A 22,697-nucleotide genomic window follows, 5' to 3' on the forward strand; every position below is an offset into this window, starting at 1 on the left:
AAGCATATCCATTTTTCATAAATGAAGGTCACAGGTCAATCTTGAGCAAGTTTTGAGCAATCTAGTTATAGAAATGTATTTATATTTGATCAGCTTATAATAGGAAAGACTAGAGATCTGGAAAATTAACACCAGGAGAGCAATGAAGCCTTAGCTATGAAATGGAACCTTCTGGAAAGCAAATTCCAAAGCTCCGTTGGCCTCTTTATGCCTTAAACTGTTATTTTGTAGCTGACCCTGCATTTCTGTGATGTTCTTCATTATGCCTGTTGATGTCACTTATCAAAGCAATCAAAAAAGATGGATAAGCTTGGGGGAGGGGATTGTGAGCTGAGAGCTAATTTGGTGAGGGAATCAGTGTGTTGTCAAGCCACAAAATGTTCTGTTAATTCAGTCCTCAAATGTTTATTAAGTGTTTATAATCTCTGAGCATGGCTTTAAGAACAATTTATGAAAATTAAATAAAGTTTTTCAGAGGAATAAATGGTTATTTTTTTCCAAATCTATGAATATGTCAGTTATTTTTATTTAAGATGATGGATTTATAATAGTCTCATATCACTATGTATTTTCCCTATTTGATTTTAATATCCTCATATTTTACATATTGACAGGATATTACACTAACTTACTTATTTCTGGAATTTTAGCCTAAAAATTTATCTTAAAATTAATTCACATATTTCTCAGAATGTAATCTACCTTCCCGTATCTTGATCTAATCATTCTGTAATAAAATTAATTCCACTGTCACTTCTGTATAAAAATGCGTACTATTTCTCACTTACTATATAAGTCACTCTATAAATCAATTCACAAAAATGTGAAAAAGAAATAGAGAAAGCTTTCTGAAATCCATCTCCTTTGAGTAAACATTTTGTCCACAGATGCAACTATAGTTGGTGTTGTTCTTGGTCAACGTAATTGTGCTTATTAACTCAGTCATTATAATATTTACTTTCTTACATGTTATTTTGTCCCTACCATTTTTGAAGTTTTAATATCCAAATGCCATATAGATACAATTTTACAGTTTATTCATAAGCAACATGGAGTCATTACCAACATACCACCAAAATATACTACTAAAATCTGCATACGATCTTACATTCTTGTTGTTTATAGAACCATTCCAGAGAGTTTAAAGAAATGATGACTCTTATCATCTGAATCATATCCAATATCTGTATCTTACATGATCCATAAAAATAATCATAAAAATGAAGAGATACTAAGGTCAGATTTTAAAATACTGCTGCAGTGCTTCTAGATAATTAAATGAGAAGAAAATCAAAGATAAGAATCAAGAACCAGAGAGATATTACAAGGGTTAGGTCACTATCTTGCATGTGATAACTGATCTGGTTCTCAGCACACCAGATAATTCCCCTAGCACAGAGCCAAGAGTAAGCCTTAAGTACTGTGTCCACTCCCAATTTTTAAAAATGAGAATCATGAATTTTAAATGTAAAAATAAAGGATAAAAGTAGACTTTATACCTGTAAGATCTGTTTTTAAAAAGCCAACAAACTGACTTTCTACCTTGATTTGTAAAAGTATAATGAACATTCACATTCTCTGAATAGATAGCAATCCTAAGATGGAATCCAACAGGAATATGTTCGATCGGTGGAAAATTCTCATTGAACAGTGCATTTCTATGAGCTGTTTCTTCAATCGCACTAATCTTTACTCTAAAACATCACCAAAGGAGGGCAAACACCCAGCGTTCAGGGGCACACACCTGACATTTTAAAATTTATATTGATATTTTGTGGTTTACAAGGGCCCAGTTTCAGTCCTCAATCCTGAGTGGCCACTGAGCGTCTTCCGGCAGCTCCAGAGATCCTGGCCCCTCTGACCCACGTAGGAAGCTGTAAACTGGTAGAGTTACTACCTACCCCCCCAACCCCAAGCATTGCTTGGGAGTCTTCCCCAAATTCTATGAAAAAATAGCTCTGAATATATTCCCTAGTGGGGATGGCACTATGAGAGCAAGGAACACGCTCTATTCTGCCCTGTGAGTCCCATCTCCTCACATTAACCTCAAATATGCTTGGATTTAAGTTATTTTGCTGATGTGAAAATTCTTTGCCCTTTCTCTTACGTGAATTAGTTCAATAATTTAATTATTGTTGTTTCTTGAAACTTGAAGAAAAGAATATAGCATGTTCATAAGAAAATATGAATATATTACTACTTTTAAGGTTATGTAGAAATGACTCAAAGAAATAGACAAAAAACATATATATGATCAAATTATCCCAGCTCAAATAGCAACAAAGCGCAATGGATGGGCCCTCTCGACTGCCTCTAGGCCTGATGCTGTCCGTCTGGGGATGAAACATTCTTTTCTTTCTTTTTCACCCTCAAACACTCCATTTTTCATCAGATTGTCTTATATTACAGTTATATATTTTTTAAAAAAGAACATCACTTATTTACAGTATTCTATTTCCATTCTTCATCTATGTGCTCATAGAACTGAGATCACAACTAAAAGGGTCTGTAGTATTTTAGTGGTTTCTTCCATAGTAGATTTCTATTTTTTTTCTTGTGAGCTGGAGTGATAGCACAGTAGTAGGGTGTTTGCCTTGCGTGCAGCCAGCCCGGCCAAGCCGGGTTCGATTCCTCTGCCCCTCTCGGAGAGCCTGGCGAGCTACCGAGAGTATTCAATATGCCAAACACTGTAACAAGAAGTCTCACAATGGAGACTTTACTGGACCTGCTCCAGCAAATCGATGAACAACGGGAGGACAGTGTTTGTTTGTTTGTTTGTTTGTTTGTTTCTTGTGAGCAAAGAAACATTTTATTTATATTAAAATTTATATTGATACTTTGTGGTTTACAATGCTACTTAATGGTTTATCATGCACATAATTCCAGCCCCACACCTGGACCCTCGCGTGGTAAACATGGAATCTCCTTTTCATTAAAGTCTATCCCAGGGCCTGGAGTGATAGCACAGCGGGGAGAGCATTTGCCTTACATGCGGCCGACTCGAGTTCGATATCCAGCATCCCACATGGCCCCCTGAACACTGCTAGGAGTAATTTCTAATTGCAAATCTAGGAGCAACCCCTTAGCATCACTGGGTGTGACCTAAAAAGTAAGAAAGAAAGAAAGAAAGAAAGAAAGAAAGAAAGAAGGAAGGAAGGAAGGAAGGAAGGAAGGAAGGAAGGAAGGAAGGAAGGAAGGAAAGAAAGAAAGAAAGAAAGAAAGAAAGAAAGAAAGAAAGAAAGAAAGAAAGAAAGAGGGAAGGAAGGAAGGAAGGAAGGAAGGAAGGAAGGAAGGAAGGAAGGAAGGAAGGAAGGGAGGGAGGGAGGGAGGGAGGGAGGGAGGCAGGCAGGCAGGCAGGAAGGAAGGAAGGAAGGAAGGAAGGAAGGAAGGAAGGAAGGAAGGAAAGAAGGAAGAAGCTCTGTCCTCTCAAGATTGTAGATGGAAAGGACGCTGCGGATGGCATCTTCCTGGACCGAGGGTGTGGTGCTTATCCTGAGCCCTGCCCTTGACAGGGAGAAATTCCTGGAAGTTGCAAAGATAGGAACGTGCATATAGTCACCCTGATGCAGAAGGGAGGCTTGGTTAGCACATGTCATGTGTTACATGCTCTGCCTTCAGAGACCAGGACTCCAGTTCTGTGTCTGGTCAGCTAGTTGTGTTTCTCAGAAGTGAAGCCTATCTAAAAATGTAAATGAAAAATAAATATGCAGAGAAAGTAGGATCAGGGTAGTGCATTTTAAGACTAAATTCTTCTAATTATTATATTATTTTTCTCCTGGTAGCAAATAAGCAGAAAAAACACAATCAGTGCTACAAAAAAACAAAAAGAAATCATGTTTAAAACATGAAGGTTTAATGGACACTTTTATTAAATTTTAAAATAATTGGTCAATATGGAATACTTGCCTTTTCCAGTGATGAAATGATTGAAATTCCTTATCCATCCTTTTCATTATAGCTATTAATTTCCTAGAGGAAAAGGTGGTTATCAATCCAACCTAGAATTCTGCTGTTCTTACATAAATGGTCTGTGTTTTCATTTATTTTGGAGACATTTACGTAGTGAAGTTCTTTACACCAAAAGATGACTGATCACTACAGAAGTCTCCGAATCTCCTAATTCCCTGTAAATATGTTTTAAATATGTAACTTTATTTCTAAAACAAGACTGTAACCAGTTAGAGGAAAAGTGTATGCTAGGTTCTATTAAATCAAAAACTGAAAGACTCTAAGAATAAAGTCTGTCATCATGCATGCCTTCCAATCTAATAAAATTGAGAGGCACAGGTTACAACCTATGGACCAAATTGTGGCCCCTGATCATTGTTTAACAAAGTTTTATTGGAATGTGATTGTACCCACTCATGTACAAATGGACCACTTTAGTGCACAATGGAAAAGCTGAGTCATCATGATTGTGGCAACTTGGGATTCAAAAGCAAAAATATTCCTTTCTGGTTTTTTACTAAAAACTGTTGGATCTCTCTGTATTAAAAGTAAACAATTTATGCCAGAGTACGTAAAGGTATGGAACTTCTGATTTTTCTTTTCTCATTGTCATTCCATTAACTTGCCCCGAGGACCAATTCTGAATGAAATTCTTTGCTTGTATGAGATTCTGTGAATCCCTCTGTGAAGACCATATCCATCACCTCTCTCTGTCTAAGATAATGTAGACCCAGTAGTTTAGAACTATCTCCGTCTTATAAAACTAATAGTAGGCAATGAGCATCTTTCATATATTTTTTGTATTTATCAGAGACTCAATTCTGGCTTCACAAATGAATTAGCCATCAAATACTAACTCTTCTAATTATATTTTCTTTTTCTTTTATTGGTTTGACATTGTTTGATGGTATGTACTTGAACTTTATTATGAATACTGAGTCTATTGTGAATACTGTGTCTATTTCAGGGGAGCCATATCCACCTATTTTAACTTATACTCTGTTTTCTGAGATGATTAATGTGTAATTTTAAATCAGTCTCACAGTTTTTCTCTGTGTGAAAGTGAATATTTTATAGTTATTATCTTTAGAATGTTTTTTGTTCCATCAGGTCCTCTTTATGCATGCATATCTTATAGAATGTATATTAATATTTCTCAAGGCTCCGAATTCTGAAACAGTGTCTCATTGCTGTCAAATGACTGTATACAGAAATATTTATATAGAACAAAATGTTAGTGAGAGCCCGGTAAGTGGAAGACTCCTTGCCAAGACCCAAGATAAATGATTATTTCCCCTAAGTGGCATGCAGGAAGCAAGTCTATAAAAAAAAAAAAAAAAGACATTTCGGCACCACCCAGGAATGCTATCAGGAAGCAAGGTAAAAGATCCAACAGGACCACGGAGACGGGTTCCGCCCTACTGAGGACTCTGGGCAGGACAGGACGCTTCCTGGCCATGAGAGCTGATGCATTATGAAGTGAGATGAGGCCAGTGGTAACGATGGGAGCATGGTGGGCAGGGGCCCAGGGGATACCCACATAATGGACATGAGGACCTGCCATGCTTCTGGCATTACAGAAGTGTCTACATAGGAAAGAGAATCTCAAACTGCACACTTGGGGTGGAGAAAGACTTGGTCTGGGCACCTTCTAAGTCTTGCATGGGAAATCATGCCTTCTAATAACTGATACACACTCGAAAATGAAAAAGAGGCACATGTGAGACTGTGAGCATTGATTCAGTGGTGGATGAAGAACATACATGCAGAAGCAGAGGAGAAATAACAATGGATAAGGATCAATGGTAAAAGGAGTGAAAATGGAACCGGGCTAGGGAGGGCATCGATAGTGGGGGAGAAGGAGAAGAAATTGGAGAGACGGTTATAGAGTACGTGTGATAGAACAGAAAGGAAAACGGTATTAATGATCTTCTACTTTGCTGCTATGAATACTGAAGCTATTTTGGCAGCAGAGTCACTAAGGAAGAGTCTGGAAGAGGTTGCTGTGAAGCAAATATTGGGGTGTGAAGATGGCAAGGTCGGGGAGGCAGGAGCTGTGATGGGTGGGGCAGTGGCAACTCTCTGAACCCTAACTGCGGGCATGAGGGTGCAGAGACTCTCCATAATTTTGCGAGAATAGATGTGAGTGTCAACACTTTAAAAGGACTATTTCTTAAGGCCAGCCTGGGGCCTGGAAATGCTGTGGCACCCAGGTTTCTGCCATGATTGATGGGTTTGGGGATCTGAATGGCCCCCCAAACTCTCGGATGGCTGGGCGCCCACTCTGGAAGAACAACTTGACCAAGACTAGGACCCACCACCATCCTGTCTGTGGCTCAGTCTCTGGCAGGTCAGCCCAACAGCCATTTCTCCCCCGGACCAGCCCATGCTGACCACAGCATATTCTGGTGGAAAACCTCAAGTGCCAACTCTCTGGAGACCCAGGATGGGGGTGTGCCCCTGGTCAGACTCTTCTGGACAGGTTGGTGACTGCAGCCCACCCAGAGTGCCCAGACAGTGGACAGTAGCCACCCCAGAGGCCACAGCACCACCAATCAATCTGGACTCTGCAGTCAGATGCAGCCTGACAGTGCCCTCAGACCTCCTGATACCCCACAATGACCACTGTGCCTCTGGCCGAACTTCACCAACTCAGAACCAAGTTTCCCAAGAAATTAAACTGCCGAAAGTGAGGTATGTGGGAGTCACGCCCACAAACTACCCCTGGCTCAGCCCTAGATGCTCACTTATTGGCCTTGCTTCAGAGACCCATACATAAATCTTGAAAGAGATCCAAAGCTTCAGTTAATCTCGGACCCTTGCAAGGCTGAAAAGACCAGGCAGATCAGAGTGGGGTTGGTCAGCCTATTGCTGGCCCAAACAGAGCCCCTAACAACCTCTTGTTCCCACAATCCAAAATTGCTTCCCTGCCTCCGGCTGGACTCCACCATCTCAGGACAGACCTCACTGAGATATAATCTGCTGAAACTTCAGCTATGCAGGTTTTTGTGACTGAAATCTCCAGGCTTTCTCAGGGTCGGGATGGGCTACCTCTTCTCACCTTTCTGTACTTCCAGAAGCCCCAGTAGTCAAATCAACACCCCAAAGTGGCCACCTTATTAGAAAAGCTACTTCCATTTTACTTTCCTGATAAAAATACTGAGTGCCCTGAAAAAACATGATAACCCCTTAGTACCTGCATTGCAAACCATAATGCACAACATGAGAGAAAATAAAAACAGAAGAAAAGTCCCTACCATAGATGCAAGCAAGGGGGTGGTAGGGGTGTTGGTGGGAAGGAAACTAGGGACACTGGTGGTAGGAAATGTAGACTGGTGGGGGGATGGGTGTTGGAACATTGTACGACTGAAACCCAATTACGAATAGCATGTTGATGGTCTATCTCATGGTGATTCAACAAAAAATAAGATAAATTAAAATTTAAAAAAATTTAAAAAGAAAATGTTGGAAAGCTGTATTTCAGATATATTGAGTTTTATATGCCTAGAAAGAACTAAGTGAGTCTGTCTAGATGGCATTTGGAGTGTATGATTGAAACTCAGATCGAAACACAGATACTGATTTAATATGAATGACCATAAAGAGAAACTATCAGCATGAAGGGAACGATGGATGGGAACATGGTTTAATCTTAGTGACAAAATCCAATATTTGATGGAGAACTGAAGGAGAGGCTCCTGAGCCCAGCTAGAGGAGACATCATGCCCGGGGCCACTGCAGTGATCACAGATGCTGATCAGCTGACGCCTTGGTCAGACGTGGCTGAGGAAAGCAGTCAAGGAGTCATGAGGCTGTTTCCAGGGGAGAGTGGTTGATGTGTCTGACCAGCCCCACAATCTCCCACATCTCGGGAAGCCCCCTCTCCTGGGGACACCCCTTTATCAAGCATAGAACTGCAGCTAGTAGCACTGTAGCACTGTCTTCCCATTGTTCATTGATTTGCTCAAGCGGGCACTAGTAACGTCTCTAATGTGAGACTTGTTGTTACTATTTTTGGCATATTGAATACGCCACGGGGAGCTTTCCAGGCTCTGATATGGGAGTGGGATACTCTCGGTAACTTGCCGGGCTCTCTGAGAGGGGTGGGGGAATCAAACCTGGGTCATCTGCATGCAAGGCAAATGCCCTACCCACTGTGCCATCGCTCCAGCCAGCAGAAGGCAGGACCTTAATAACCATTTGCCTCATATTCATTTCTGAATGACAATTTTTATAGCTCTCTATGCCCTGTACTCCAGGGTCAACTTGGGCATATTGCCTTTGTCCAGACCACATCCACCCGAACAATAAAAAATAGTAAAAAATAGTGAAATTACTTCCCTCTAAGACCTAAAATCCCTAGGATGGTCTCATCTTATGACTGAATGGGTCATCTGGAGTTCCCCATGACCCTGCTCCCCAAGCCCAGCAGCACTGAGCATTGCTGAGATCATGTGTGATTCCGAGATGCAGAAAGAGATGGGGGGCATGACTGCTGAGCTCAGAACACCCTCCCACACACACTTCGCTCCTGGACCACTCTGCCCACCTTCTGCACAGGGTGGTGGTGGCCCAAGAGTCATGCCAAGATCTAGTTTCTCCCGGGGCAGCCGCTGTCTCAGACTCTCCAAGCAGCCTGCAGATGCCCCAGGTCTCAAGCTCAGGGGGTGTTAATTTTTTCCTGTTCATGGTCATTAGGAGATTCTTATACAAAACTCACAGCATTTTCTTGAGAATATGCCTGAACATAGCTTAGAGATGCCCAATAGACTGGGCATCCACGGGGCAGAGTAGAAAACACCCATGCCGAGATTCCCTTTCTGTGCCAGCTGCAGAGGAGGCATCAAGGATAGACCCTGCCCTTTCTCTTGGGTCCTTTATGCTCTGTTCTCTGGCTCCACTTTCCTGTCACCAAGGCTCTCTGCAGCTACTGGCCCTTAGATACGTCCTATGGACTCCTAACCACAGGAATAGACATTAGTCCCTCTGCTTCTTTGAGTGGAAGTCTGTGAACCCGCTAGACTTGTTCGATGAAGAACCATTTCCCACATGAACACAGATTTCTGAAGCCTCAGGTCCATGATGAATATTTAATTCCCTTAAATCTTTACAGTCGAAAGAACCATCATGGTTCCCTTCTTCTAGTTTTTGTTTGTTTGGAGACCACACCTGGCTGTGCTCAGGAGCCACTTCTGGTAGGGTTCAGGGAACCATTTGCTGTGCTGGAGATTGAAGTCCCAGGTCAATCGCATGCAAGCACCCTACTCACTGTCCTCTCTAGCCCATCACCATTGCCTCTTCCTAGAACAAAGGTGTCTATCTATCAAAGTCAATCTTCTAGCTGAAAAATTATGATTGTCAAAGTTGAGAAGATTGCTCAAAGGATTGGAGCACATGTTTTGCCTTTTCAGGGACTCAGGTTCAGTCCCTGACACTGTGTGTTCCTTCCAGAAACACTGGGTGGAGACCTGACGTCCCCCAGCACAGAGCTGTGCACTGTCAGGAGGGAAGCCAGTCCCCTGAGCACTCCTGAGAAGCACCACCCCTCCAGAAACTTCAAGTACAAAATGTCAAGACCCACTATCTGCAACTGGCGTATTGTCAGTATCTTTTCAACTCTGCCCACTTTACAAGTTATGTCAACAATTTCCAATCTGCTGGGAATCTGAAAATATGATTTTAAAAGTTCTGTATGATGGGATGAAATAATACCCAATAGCGATTCAGGTTGCCTGTTTATGGACTTAGCTTGACTTAGAAAAAGCACTTGACTCCCCAGTTCCTCTTTCGTCAAACAAAGAAGGAAATCTTCATATCTCCCAGGCTCTATATTTTTTGACAGTCTATTGTCCTGCTCATACATTCCAGCAAAGGTGCACTTTAGAAAGCATGGGTTAAGTGCTACGGTTCCTTTTCAGCTATTTGTTCATGATCTTATGAGAAGTCTTCTTTGAATACAGCATTTCAATTGAAGAAGCTAAGCTTCTATAAAGTAACTACCCAATTGCAAAAGAGAAAATGAAAACAGCAATAATAGTATTAGAAGAACTTGAAATAGCATTTTCAGTGTCCCATAAGATGTTCCAGTGATATTGGCAGTTCAAAAGGAATGAAAAGAATTATTATATGTGCAATGCACAGGGTGTTTTTATATTACAACAGATAGCTCATCTTTCAAGGCATCTGTTTTTCAATGAGAAATGGGCACCAGTTGTTGTGACTTCAATTGAATTTCAAGCAGGAAAGACCAAGTTAATTAACTAAAGCCTTTGAAACTGTCTGAAAACTACCCTGCAATTGTTCCTTGAAAAAATAAAGAAAAAAATAGATACTGAAGTATGATAAAGTGAGTGCTATTTGATTTTTCTCATTAATGCCTGCATTATTTCTGAGAAAATGGAAAAGTAGATATTGTTTCTCTCACTTTTGCAGTGAGCAAGAAGTTTTATTCATTTAAATCCTGTATTTAAAGCTTAATTTTCAAGGCATTTGATTGAATTATTGTGAAATATTTTGAAAACACCTTTTTGCCCTTAGAAATGAGGGTTTCAGTCTATTTCTCACAAGCAAATACTGCACAGGGTACAATGAGCTTCCCAAAGTTTGTAGAGCAAGATTAGTTATTTAGGCAATATAACAATTACATTGTATGGTCTACAATGCAGTTTTATAACTTTAATTTCTCCTTACAATGAGAAAAATTAAAGGAATATAATAATTTTTCATATTTTTATCTCTCGGAGAGCCCGGCAAGCTACCGAGAGTATTCGATATGCCAGACACAGTAACAACAAAGTCTCCAATGGAGACGTTACTGGGCCCGCTCGAGCAAATCGAGCAAAAATAATAAACTAATTTTTTTTTCTTTTTGGGTCACACCCGGTGATGCACAGGGGTTACTCCTGGCTCTGCACTCAGGAATTACTCCCGGCAGTGCTCAGGGGACCATATGGGATGCTGGGAATCGAACCCAATTCGGCCGTGTGCAAGGCAAACATCCTACCCGATGTGCTATCTCTCCAGCCCCTAATAAACTAATTTAAACGAGACTATAATTGATATTTTTATATAAGCATGATGGTGTTAATGAACAAAACTATTTTAAAAACTTTTTGTTCTGATTAAATAAAGCAGTGAAGTTTCAAAGTTAAATAGTGCAGTGGAGTTTACATTAAATATAATGGACTTAGGGCTGGAGCGATAGCACAGTGGTAGGGCGTTCGCCTTACACTCGACCAACATGGCCGACCCGAGTTCGATTCCTCCGCCCCTCTCGCAGAGCCCGGCAAGCTACCGAGAGTATTCGATATGCCAGACACAGTAACAACAAAGTCTCCAATGGAGATGTTACTGGGCCCGCTTGAGCAAATCGACGAACAACGGGAGGGCCTTTACCTTTACCTTTACCTTATAATGGACTTATGGAATATATACATACATCTCTTCCATAACTCCTAATAATAAAAGGGTTACTGATATTTACCAATTTATTAAAAGAGAAAAAACTGAGGTTTTGTAGAAAATAAATGCATTGTACTGGAACAGCAAAGAAAGTCAGGAAGTAACCATTTAAACTTCTCTTGGAAAGGACTGAGATAAGTTGTAAATGAGCCCTCTTCCCATTTGAAAATGTAGGTTCAAATATCTAAGTATCTGAAGGTTATTTTGAGGGATAAAAGTTATACTTGCTTAAAATATGAGCCTACTGGAATTTGGAGTAATTTCCAGTAGGCGGGGGTCACACCCACCACCTGGCCCCCTGGCGCCGTGAAATCCCATCAACAGCCAAGACTCAGAGACTGTAAAATCCAGCTCCCGGACGAGAACAGTGCAGTCTTCTGCCCCCGCGCCTGGCTGTTCCTCGCCGGGGCCCGTTGGAGGGGAGCGGGTTGAGCTTTCCTCCCCGCCCCGACCAGGGCTACGGCAGCCGAAGACCTCCAGGACCAGCCACCACCATGCTGAGACCACTCTCCGCACACATGAAGGTACTGGCAGAGGGACAAATCCACGCGGGTTCTGGGGCCGAGATCTCCCAACCTACTCAGATTGGAGTCGAGCATCCTCCACCCAGATCCTCCAAATTCCAGTAGGCGGGGGTCACACCCACCACCTGGCCCCCTGGCGCCATGTAATCCCATCAATGGCCAAGACTCAGAGACTATAAAATCCAGCTCCCGGAACCGCACGGCCGCATTCGCGGCTGTGTGACATCTTATCAGGACATCTTTTTAGGGCGTTTGCCTTACAAGCGGCCAACATAGCCGACCCGAGTTCGATTCCTCTGCCCCTCTCGGAGAGCCCGGCAAGCTACCGAGAGTATTGGATATGCCAAACACAGTAACAACAAAGTCTCCAATGGAGACGTTACTGGGCCCGCTCGAGCAAATCGACGATCAACGGGAGGGCCTTTACCTATATTATCTCATTCCTACTTTGGACAAACTTGCAGGCTATCGAATGTAGCCTGCCCACAGGGCAGAGTCTGGCAAACTCCCCGTGGCGTACCAAATATGCCAAATACCAGTAACAATGATGGGTCTCATTCTCCTAAAGAGCCTTGAGTATAATCTCAGGGTTAAGATGAAAGAGACGTTACTGGGGCCTGCTCGAGACAATCGACGAATAACAGGATGATGAAATGAAATGATTGAAAATATGAGCAGATTTTCAAAACCACCAAAACCCTTTCCTGCCCACACTTTGAAGAGGATAAGCCTAGGTGTGAGGCGGCACTGCAGACAGGGTACTGCATTCACAGACCAGACTCAAGTCTAGGTAGAAACAGAATCTTCCTTTCAGATTATAGAATGGTAATTTCCAGGCTGTAGGTTGGAATGTGCTTCTCATAAAATACAATCACCAAAGGAGGAAAGTTCTGAGGTATGAAGTTCTGATTAACATTTAGAGGTGTTATACAGGCTCCCCCAACAAAATTGGTAAAAACCATAATGCACACACTTATATGCACATATACACACACTCATACACGTGTGCACATTTGTACACTCACATACATACAACACTTACTTGTACATGCACATTCATATACACTCACACACATACACACAGGCACACTCATACACATTCATACACTCACAACATTCACAGACACACTCAGATACATACGCACACAGATGCCCACACATTCATACACACACATACACTCACATACACACACTCATACATACACACTCACATACACTAATGCACACACTCACATACTCACACACAACACACTCAAATCATCTGGAAATCAATTTAAAGGTAAGTATATATTCAAGAACTTCAAAGAAATTTCAGTAAGAATGATCTGTGGTGGTCTTTGAACTAAAAAATTTTCAATCTCCTTTATTTCTGCTTCAACAAGATATACTCTCCTCCAGGAAAGCAATATTTCTCTCTCCAACTCCCAAGTACAAGACGTTTTTTCCCCAGGAGGAACAGAATGTCAATATTACTTCTCCGCTCCCCATTTACTGAGACAGTCCTACGTGACACAATCTCTCCTGTTCTCCAGATCCCACTTGAAATTCAAGCTATGCTTTGGGCATAGCGTGCTGAAAATACAGTAACCTAATCACCCTTGCCCCAACTCACAAAGAACCATATCCGTGTCCTAGTGTAAGCTATGAGTAGACCAGTGTCCACTGTAGCCAATGCTCATCTCTAGAATAGCCAGAAGGAAATTTGACATGTCCCAATCCCAGTTCTGTAGAACTGGCTCAGAGGTGTTTTCCTGTCAAGACAAACAGGCTATGAAACAGCTTAGCCCCCAACCACTTCTCATGCAAGACAGAATGAAAAAAATGAGACTCTGCTATCAGAGCAGCTGACTTTTCAACAGAAACGATGGATGCCAAAAGGCAGTGGGGTGACATTTTCAAAGTTCTTAAAGAAGGAAGAAAAAAACTCAACTCAAAATCTTTAATTTGGCACTGCTACCTTTCAAAAGTGAAAGTGAACAGTGCCTTTAACAGATTAAAAGAAGAAATAAAATATTGGAAAATACATTAAATTAATTCTAAAGTAAATTATTTAGGATTGAAGCAAATGATATCTAGAAGTAATTCATATTCTAACAAGGAGTATTAATCATGTTAATTATAAATGAAAATGGAAATACATATTTATATATTCCAAACTGATTTAGAGTTATATAAAATAGTAACTGTACCATGGTTATTGAATTTACAGTACATACATGAATGTAATATATTTGCTAACAACAGAGATATAAAGAAGCAAAACTACATTGTACTAAAGTACTAAAATACATGAATAATAAATTCATCATTATAATACTATATTGTTGGATTTGTTGCAATTAATAGATGTAATATGTAAAAATAATGCCCTTTAAAGTGATAACAGGGAATAGACTTAGTACAATGGTGTTTCTAATATATCACAGGAATTAGGTGAGAGTAAATCAAATGCTGCTTCTGCTAGATTCAAATTCATAGCAAAGACTTTGAACTACCGTTAATAAACTCAAAATAGCACTATAGCACTGTCCTCCCATTGTTCATTGATTTGCTCAAGTGGGCACCAGTAACGTCTCCATTGTGAGACTTGTTGTTACTTCTTTTGGCATATCGAATACGCCTCAGGGAACTTGCCAGGCTCTGCCCTGTAGGCAGGATACTCTTCGTAGCTTGCCAGACTCTCCGAGTGGGATGGAGGAATTGAACCTGGGTCAGCCTGGTTTTATAATATGTATTATATGTTTATATCATATAACTATAGGAAAAAGGATGATATAAGTTAAAAATATAATTTTATCAATAACAGCAGTTGATCAAGCATTATTCTGAGTACTCTTATGTGCACAATTTTGGTGCGATAGCGTTTGAATATGAAAGCAGATTGCTCTTCTTAATGGGTGGTTATCATCTAATCAGTTACTCTAAATAGTAGCAAAAGTTCATCTCCCCATTAGTAAGAAGATAGACCTGCATGCCAGTATGTGTGCTGGAACATTGTTTACTCCTGCTTGGGACCAGCATTAGTTCTAAACACTTTCAACATTGAATGTATAATTGAATATATATATATATATACATATATATATCACTTGTAATCACTTGTCATCCCATTGTTTTTCCATTTGCTTGAGCAGGCGCCAGTAACATCTCCATTTGTCCCTGTCACATGCTAGTGTAGCCCAATGCTGTCTGCTCACACCAGAAACACGAAGAGCATCAAACTGTTCATTCACGGTCTTAACGAAGATGTCCAACCATCTCAAGGTGGGTGACCAGGTGATCTTTTGACGTCCCATGGAATCCAGTCGGTAACAGCTCTAGGCCAGAGTCATCTCTAAAATCGCATTTTGTGTCCAGCCCATTTGATTTTTGATGCCTTGGCAAACAAGACAGCGTCCCTGATTCTTGATCATCAACAGAGGTTAGAACCCTGGATTTCTTCTCTCACTTGAGTGAAGCGTGATACTCCAAGCATAGCTCTTTTGATTCCTCTTTGGGTGACCTGAATAGTTTCTCGTCCTGTTTTCATAAGGTGTCTGAGGCGTATGTTAGTGCAGGGAGAATGGTGGAGTCGAAAAGATGTGCCCGGAGCTGGAGGTTCTTCATCCTCTTAACAACTTTTTCAGTGCTCTTAAAGGTGTTCCACGTCGCTCTCTTCCTCCTGAGCAACTCAGGTGCCAGGTCATTTGTCATGTTGAGTTCTCGACCTAGAACTCAATATGTGTGTGTGTGTGTGTGTATGTGTGTGTGTGTGTATATATATATATATATATATATATATATATATATATATATTTGTGTATATCACTATCACTATCACCCGGTTGTTCATTGATTTTCTCGAGTGGGTGCCAGTAATGTTTTCATTCGTCCCCATCATGTGCTAGTGTGACCCGATAGCATACTGGGGGCTCTTTCAGGGTCAGGGGAATGAGGACCATCATTCTTACTTTTTTTGGCATATCGAATAGGCTACGGGTAACTTTCCAGGCTCTGCTCTGTGACTGGGATTCTCTCCGTAGCTTGCCAAACTCTCCGAGAGGGATGGAGGCTTTTGGGCTTATATGTGTGCGTGTGTATGTATATATGTGTATATATATATATATGTGTATATATATATATACATATATATACATATATATGATGTGAACCTCTTTCCACATATAAAAATTAACTTAAAATGAATCAACGCTTACATATAAGGACTAAAATTATCAAAGAATGTCCTTTATTTGAGGGAGTAGGCTGCACTGGGCTGTGCTCAAGGCTGCTCATTCCTCTGTTTTCACAAGTCACTGCTAGGAGTGCTTAGGGGACCGTATGTGGTTCTGAGGATTGGAGAAGTCTTGTACACATGTAAGGAAGCTCCTTAACCTCGTTATTATCTATTTATTATCTATCCATCCCTCTATGACAATCTGACTCAAAAAGAATGAATAAGAGTCATTTTTTTGCCCTTGTGTTTTCAAATACATTGAAAGTATGTATGAAGGATGACAGCAAGTACATTGAGTAGGTGCATTAAAAGCATGCAGATAAATTATAGTTCAGCAAGATAAAGTGATTTGACTTTAATAAACACCACCAATAAATTGAATAAAAAAACCTTAGAAAGAAATAAGAATTTTTGCAAATCTATATGGTGAAGGACTTGTCCTATTTAGAATGTATATACGTATGTATGGGACTCCACGCCAGGCTGTGGGGCTGGTGAGAGCCCTCTCCACCCCAAGGGACCCAGTCTCTACAGCCTACCTTCACTGCCCAACCACTGCCATGCTCCAGTCTGCTTTCTGGATGCTCAGGCCGAGCCTCACGCAAAAATGAAGTCCCACGGAACCCAGATAATGTAGAACTTAGTGACCTTGGACACTGGACTCAACGGGACTGGAACAGAGATCGTCTGCCTGCTTCTCCCAGTATCTTGTGACTCAAGGATCACACCCATAACCCATACCCTGCCGGCACCAAACAATCTCATCAGCCACCCTCCAGAACTCACGAATGCTCCTCCCAGATGGGAGTATAAAAGGAGGCCCCCAGAACCATGCCACTGGACTCTGAGCCAGGCTGTGGGGTGGGTGAGAGCCCTCCTCACCCCAAGGGACTCGGCTCCGGCAGCCAACCTCCACTGCCCAACCATCACCACACTCCAGGTCGCTTTCTGGACCATGTGGCCGTTTTGCGGCTGCACAACTCATTGTAAGACACTTCCTACCCAATTACGCCTCTCAGAGAGTATGGCAAGCAATGGAGAGTATCCCGCCCACATGGGCAGAGCCTGGCAAGCTCCCTGTGGCGTATTCGATATGCCAAACAGAGTAACAGCAATAGGTCTCATTCCCCTGGCCCTGAAAGAGCCTCCAATTGTTGGGAAAAGACAATTAAGAAGAGGCTGCTAAAATCTCAGGGTTGGAAGAAATAGAGATGTTATTGGTGCCCGCTCGAGTAATTCAACGACCAACGGGATGACAGTGATACAGTGACACATATGTAAATATACATATATACAAACAATAACATGCAATGGCTAGTGTAAATGAATAATGAGTCATGTTGGAAAATACTATTATTGATCTCTAAATTATTAAGCAGTTACTAAATATTTTAAGCAATTTCACCTTTAGGTAAGATTTCACTTTCACAGGAGAAATATACACAAATGTTTGTGGCAAAATTGTAATCGTCAGAAAGAAGGCAACAACCAGAATGACTATCTAACAATAGATACACAAAAAATAATAAGAAAATCCCTACAAGCATTCAGCTACTAAAATGAACTAAATATTGATACATGTTACAACACAAACAAATCAAAACCTTATTTTGAAAGTCTGTATGAAAAAAGTAATATAGAAGCGCATATAATTTCATTCATATAAAATTCCAGCCTAGAGAATTCTATAAAGACATTTGTGGTTTTTCAGTGTCATGGCGACATGGGGGGTGGGGAAAATGAGGTGGAATATGCTCTCCTGAGGGATGAAAGTGTTCAAAACTGTACTGTGAAGGTGTACACTAGCCTATGAATATACTACAGCAGAGTAAAGTATCCACTTTAATTGAGCAAATTGTAGTGTATGTGAAGTTTGTGTCTAGGTGTTTTATTTTACAAAATCCCTAATGTTCTTAAAGAGGATAATTTACCCAAGGAAATGGCACTTACAGATTGCTATACTATGATAGTAAAGGCATTAAGAATAGATACACGGTCACAGTCATGGTCACGGTCCTCCTGTTGTTCATCGATTTGCTCGAGAGGGCCCAGTAACGTCTCCATTGGAGACTGTGTTGTTACTGTGTCTGGCTTATCGAATACGTCACGGGGAGCTTGCCAGGCTCTGCCGTGTGGGTGAGATACTCTCGGTAGCTTGAGGGCTCTCCGAGAGGGGTGGAGGAACCAAACTCGGGCCGGCCATGTTGGCTGCATGCAAGGCAAATGCCCTACCGCTGTGCTATCGCTCTAGCCCCAAGAATAGATACAAAAAATAAAATAAAAAAGAAATATAAAAGAATTGATACAACCTGCATGCACACATGCATGCACCTGTACACGCACACATACATACACACATTTATCAATTTTAGTGTATTTGTATCTTCATATATTCAAGAAACAAAGAGAAATTATAATATAAAATCATTCTTTTATCCATACACACAAAATCGATCCAATGTGCTTCTAGGTTCCCTGAATCTACCCCTGATCCATTGGGTGCGTTGGAACAAGTCTCCAGTGCTCAGAGGGAAATGGATCTGACCTTTGCCTGTCTCTCTCAAGTTAAGTGAAGGTTTCTTCAGTTCCGTTTAATTTTCCCTTTTCTCCTCAAGTTCTTAAAACCCTAGCCCTGTGCGCAGCTTACTGATGGAAAGCAAACTGAGCATACTCCTTTATGATCACTGTTTGCTGCATAAATGTAATGTGTTTGACCACATACCACTGATGAGCTCTTCTTGGAGATCACATGTGATGGTCATATATGTACAGCCTAGCACTCCTCTAAAATATGAAGACTAAAAACTTCGAAACACCTATGATCTATCACAAAGGACTTTGATTTGCTTAGCTCAGCCAAAAAAATAATTTGCACAGCTGTGTCAGTGTAAAGCCTGAATGCTGTTTTCACCAAAATCCTGATATTGAACTGAAGGGCTAGAGTAAGAAATGATCCTTCTAGGACTGAAACATTACCAAAGACAAATAATATCTTCTCTGGGTAGGTGTAGGCCAAATACATGATGCTAAAACCTGAAGAAAAAAATGACACAAGTTTAATAAAATTAGCCAAATACCTGAAAACCCTTTCCTGAATATACTTCTATATGATCGAAATGCCAAGCTTGCCTGTGGATTGGATCTGCTTCCCATATTCCTTGACTTTTTAGTTTTCCTTTCTCCTGTCCTAAATGTTCAGGACATTAGTTCTCCAGAATTTTATTAGTCCTAAGTGTTTAGGATATTAGTTCTCCAGAATTTCTATATGACTTTTAACTAAAATTGTCCTTTATCATCACTCTAAGAATTTCTTTCACTGCCCTTCTGGATTGGATTATTGATATTTGAAGTCCATGCAAATTAAAATTAGTAGAAGATAAAACCAGAAAGCTATTAGAATATTTAAAGAAAATCCATCAACACCGAATCCTGGAGAGAGTTCAGGGACCCTGGAACTCAGTGATAAGGGTGATGGGATTTGAGAAATCGGCATACAGTTTTTGTAAATGTTTGTAAACCTAAAAGCATTTCTATATAAGCTTTTTAAAGCCAAGTCAATTTCATCTCACTAATAGCTGATAAGCATAGAATGATCTTATTACAAATTTAAGTAGTAGTCAAGGCTAATGATGAAAATATGGAACAGACTAACTTCTTCAAGTAAGAGAAAAAGGAGTCAGAAAAATATCATCTGCTTAAAGAGGGACCAGTTCTCTAATACGGATTTTGCTTAGATGAAAGTTTCCTCAGGCTAAGTGGACAGAGAAAGGACGAGAGGAAGGACTGAAAGTAGCCATTTTTATGTGGATGAACTTAAAATGAGGCTCATATTATGAGAGTCAAAGCACATGCACATTTATTTCAATAATACCTGTTCGAATGTCATTAATTTTACGAGACATCTCATAAAAGAGTTATAGCACTGTACATTTGACATTGTATCTCAAATATTATAGCTCTATAAGTTACTATGACTCAAGTGAAGCAGTATTATAACACTTTTAAACTTTTAATTCTCATAAGGTTAAACAGACTAATTTGGTTTAATGAATATATTGCACAAAAATCATTTTATTAACTAAAGGAAATATCCAAATCTAGAATGTACCCATTCAGCTGTCTGAAGTTAAGTTTCCAGTCACTTCCTTTTTAATTAGTTGTTAGTTATTTTTTTATTTTTAGGTTAACATCGATTTGCTCGAGCGGGCCCAGTAACGTCTCCGTTGGAGACTTTGTTGTTACTGTGGTTAACATCAATTTTTATCAGAGCCACACTCACTCCCAAAATAAAAGTATAAAATTTTTTCTTGCTAAACATAATTACTGCTTCAATAAATACAAAAACTTCAAAAATAACTTCTAAAATCTAAAATAAGAAGATATATTTCCTTTCAAAATAGCTTATAAAACCCAAAATTTTTAAAAAGATTCACTACAAAATTTCAAAAACTATAACAGAAATTATGTTAAATCACTAAAAAAGCTTAGCTCCCCGCTCTTCAAATAATGTTCTTGAATCTTCATCTATTATGTGAAAGCATCAGATAATGGTAAAGGTAAAGGTAAAGGTAAAGGCCCTCCCGTTGATCATCGATTTGCTCGAGCGGGCCCAGTAACGTCTCCATTGGAGACTTTGTTGTTACTGTGTTTGGCATATTGAATACTCTCGGTAGCTTGCCGGGCTCTCCAAGAGATCAGATAATGGAATGGGAAGAAATGGGAGTGAAGATAGATGGTCGGCAACTACACCACCTCCGCTTTGCTGATGACATTGTTCTAATAACACCAAACATTAGCCAAGCGGCACAAATGCTGGCCGACTTCGACCGTGAGTGTGGAAATGTCGGACTACAGCTGAATCTTATGAAGACAATGTTTATGAGAAACAGCCTCGTTCCTGATGCCCCATTCACTCTCAACGGAACGACCATCTCCGAATGCAACAGCTATGTGTACCTAGGTCGAGAAGTCAACATGACAAATGCCCTGGCACCTGAGTTGCGCAGGAGGAAGAGAACGGCTTGGAACACCTTCAAGAGGGTCGAAGAAATAGCTAAAAGGACAAAGAACCTCCGGCTCCGGGCACCTCTCTTTGACTCCACTGCTCTTCCTGCATTAACATATGCCTCAGAGACCTGGGCCCTAAGCAAACAGGATGAGAACACTATTCGGGTCTCCCAAAGAGGAATTGAAAGAGCTATGCTTGGAGTATCATGCTTCACTCAAATGAGAAATAGAATCCGGAGTTCCGACCTTCGTCGATGGTCAAGAATCAGGGACGTTGTCTTGTTTGCCAAGGCATCGAAAATCAGATGGGCTGGACACGTAATGAGATTTGGAGACGACCGCTAGACTAGAGCCGTTACCAACTAGATTCCACGGGATGTCAAAAGACTGCGTGGCCACCCACCTACCAGATGGTCAGACTTCTTCATCAAGATCCTGAACGGTTGGTTTGAGGCTCTTTGTGTTCCTAGAATGAACAGACGCCATTGGGCTACACTAGCACGCGACAGGGACAAATGGAGAAGTTACTGGCACCTGCTCAAGCAAATCGACGATTAAAGGGAAGTCAAGTGATAAAGTGATCAGATAATGCATTTATAAATCAGGCTCCTAAGCCGCCCCGGGCCTCCCACCAACCAGGCCAGTGGGTCCTGCAAGGCCAATGTAGGCCAGGGCTGGACCGACATGCAGGCAGTAGCTGATGGCCTTCAGGGCTGGACACACTGCTTGACAGCGCCTCTAAGCCACGCTACGGTCAATCAGGCTCTGTGGCATGTGGAGCCACACCTACCCCTGCACCATCCTGACGCTTTCTCTTTCCTTAAGTGTGGTGGCTCTGGGTTGATTCTGCTATTTTTCCCATTTTTGAGTTGGAGTCTACTCACATGTTGTCTGTTTTAGATAGAAACACTTAAGGATACACCTCACCATTTTGCTCTTCCTTGACTTTTGGGATACACCAGGGGGTGCACAGTGCTCGCTCCTGGTCCTGTGCTCCGGAGCCACTGTCCGAGGGTCTTGGGGGCCACACGTGGGGCTAGGCTGAACTGGAGTCACCATGGAAGCATCCAAAAGCAAAATGGATCCCTTACCTCCTGTACTGGGTCTCTGGCTGGCATTCATGACTATTTTATTTTTCATAATTTGAGCTTATTTCCAAACATTGTGGGGTTTTTTTTTTCGTGAGGGAAGGGTGTTAACAGTAGTGAAGACCTCACAAGGTCTATAATGAAGGTCATGTTCTTTAATATTTTTGGAAGACCTTTCTAGTTTTTAATAAAATTTTTATCATCAAGGACTTATAAACCCAATTTTAATATTCTTATGGTATTTGCCTCCAATTGCTCCCCACATGTTCTGGCCGAGCCTCACATATGAGTAAACATATTTCTGGACTGCGCAGTCGCACGACACATCATAAAACACTCCCTATCCATTCTGCATAATTACCACACCACATTTGATGGGGTTCAGATAGTAGGCAACAAATCATAAAGGGAAATATATGTATATGCATACATACATATTTTCAGACACACATA

The sequence above is a fragment of the Sorex fumeus genome, unplaced genomic scaffold, assembly GCF_029834395.1.
Source record: "Sorex fumeus unplaced genomic scaffold, SorFum_2.1 ptg000061l, whole genome shotgun sequence".
Classification (NCBI taxonomy): Eukaryota; Metazoa; Chordata; class Mammalia; order Eulipotyphla; family Soricidae; genus Sorex; species Sorex fumeus.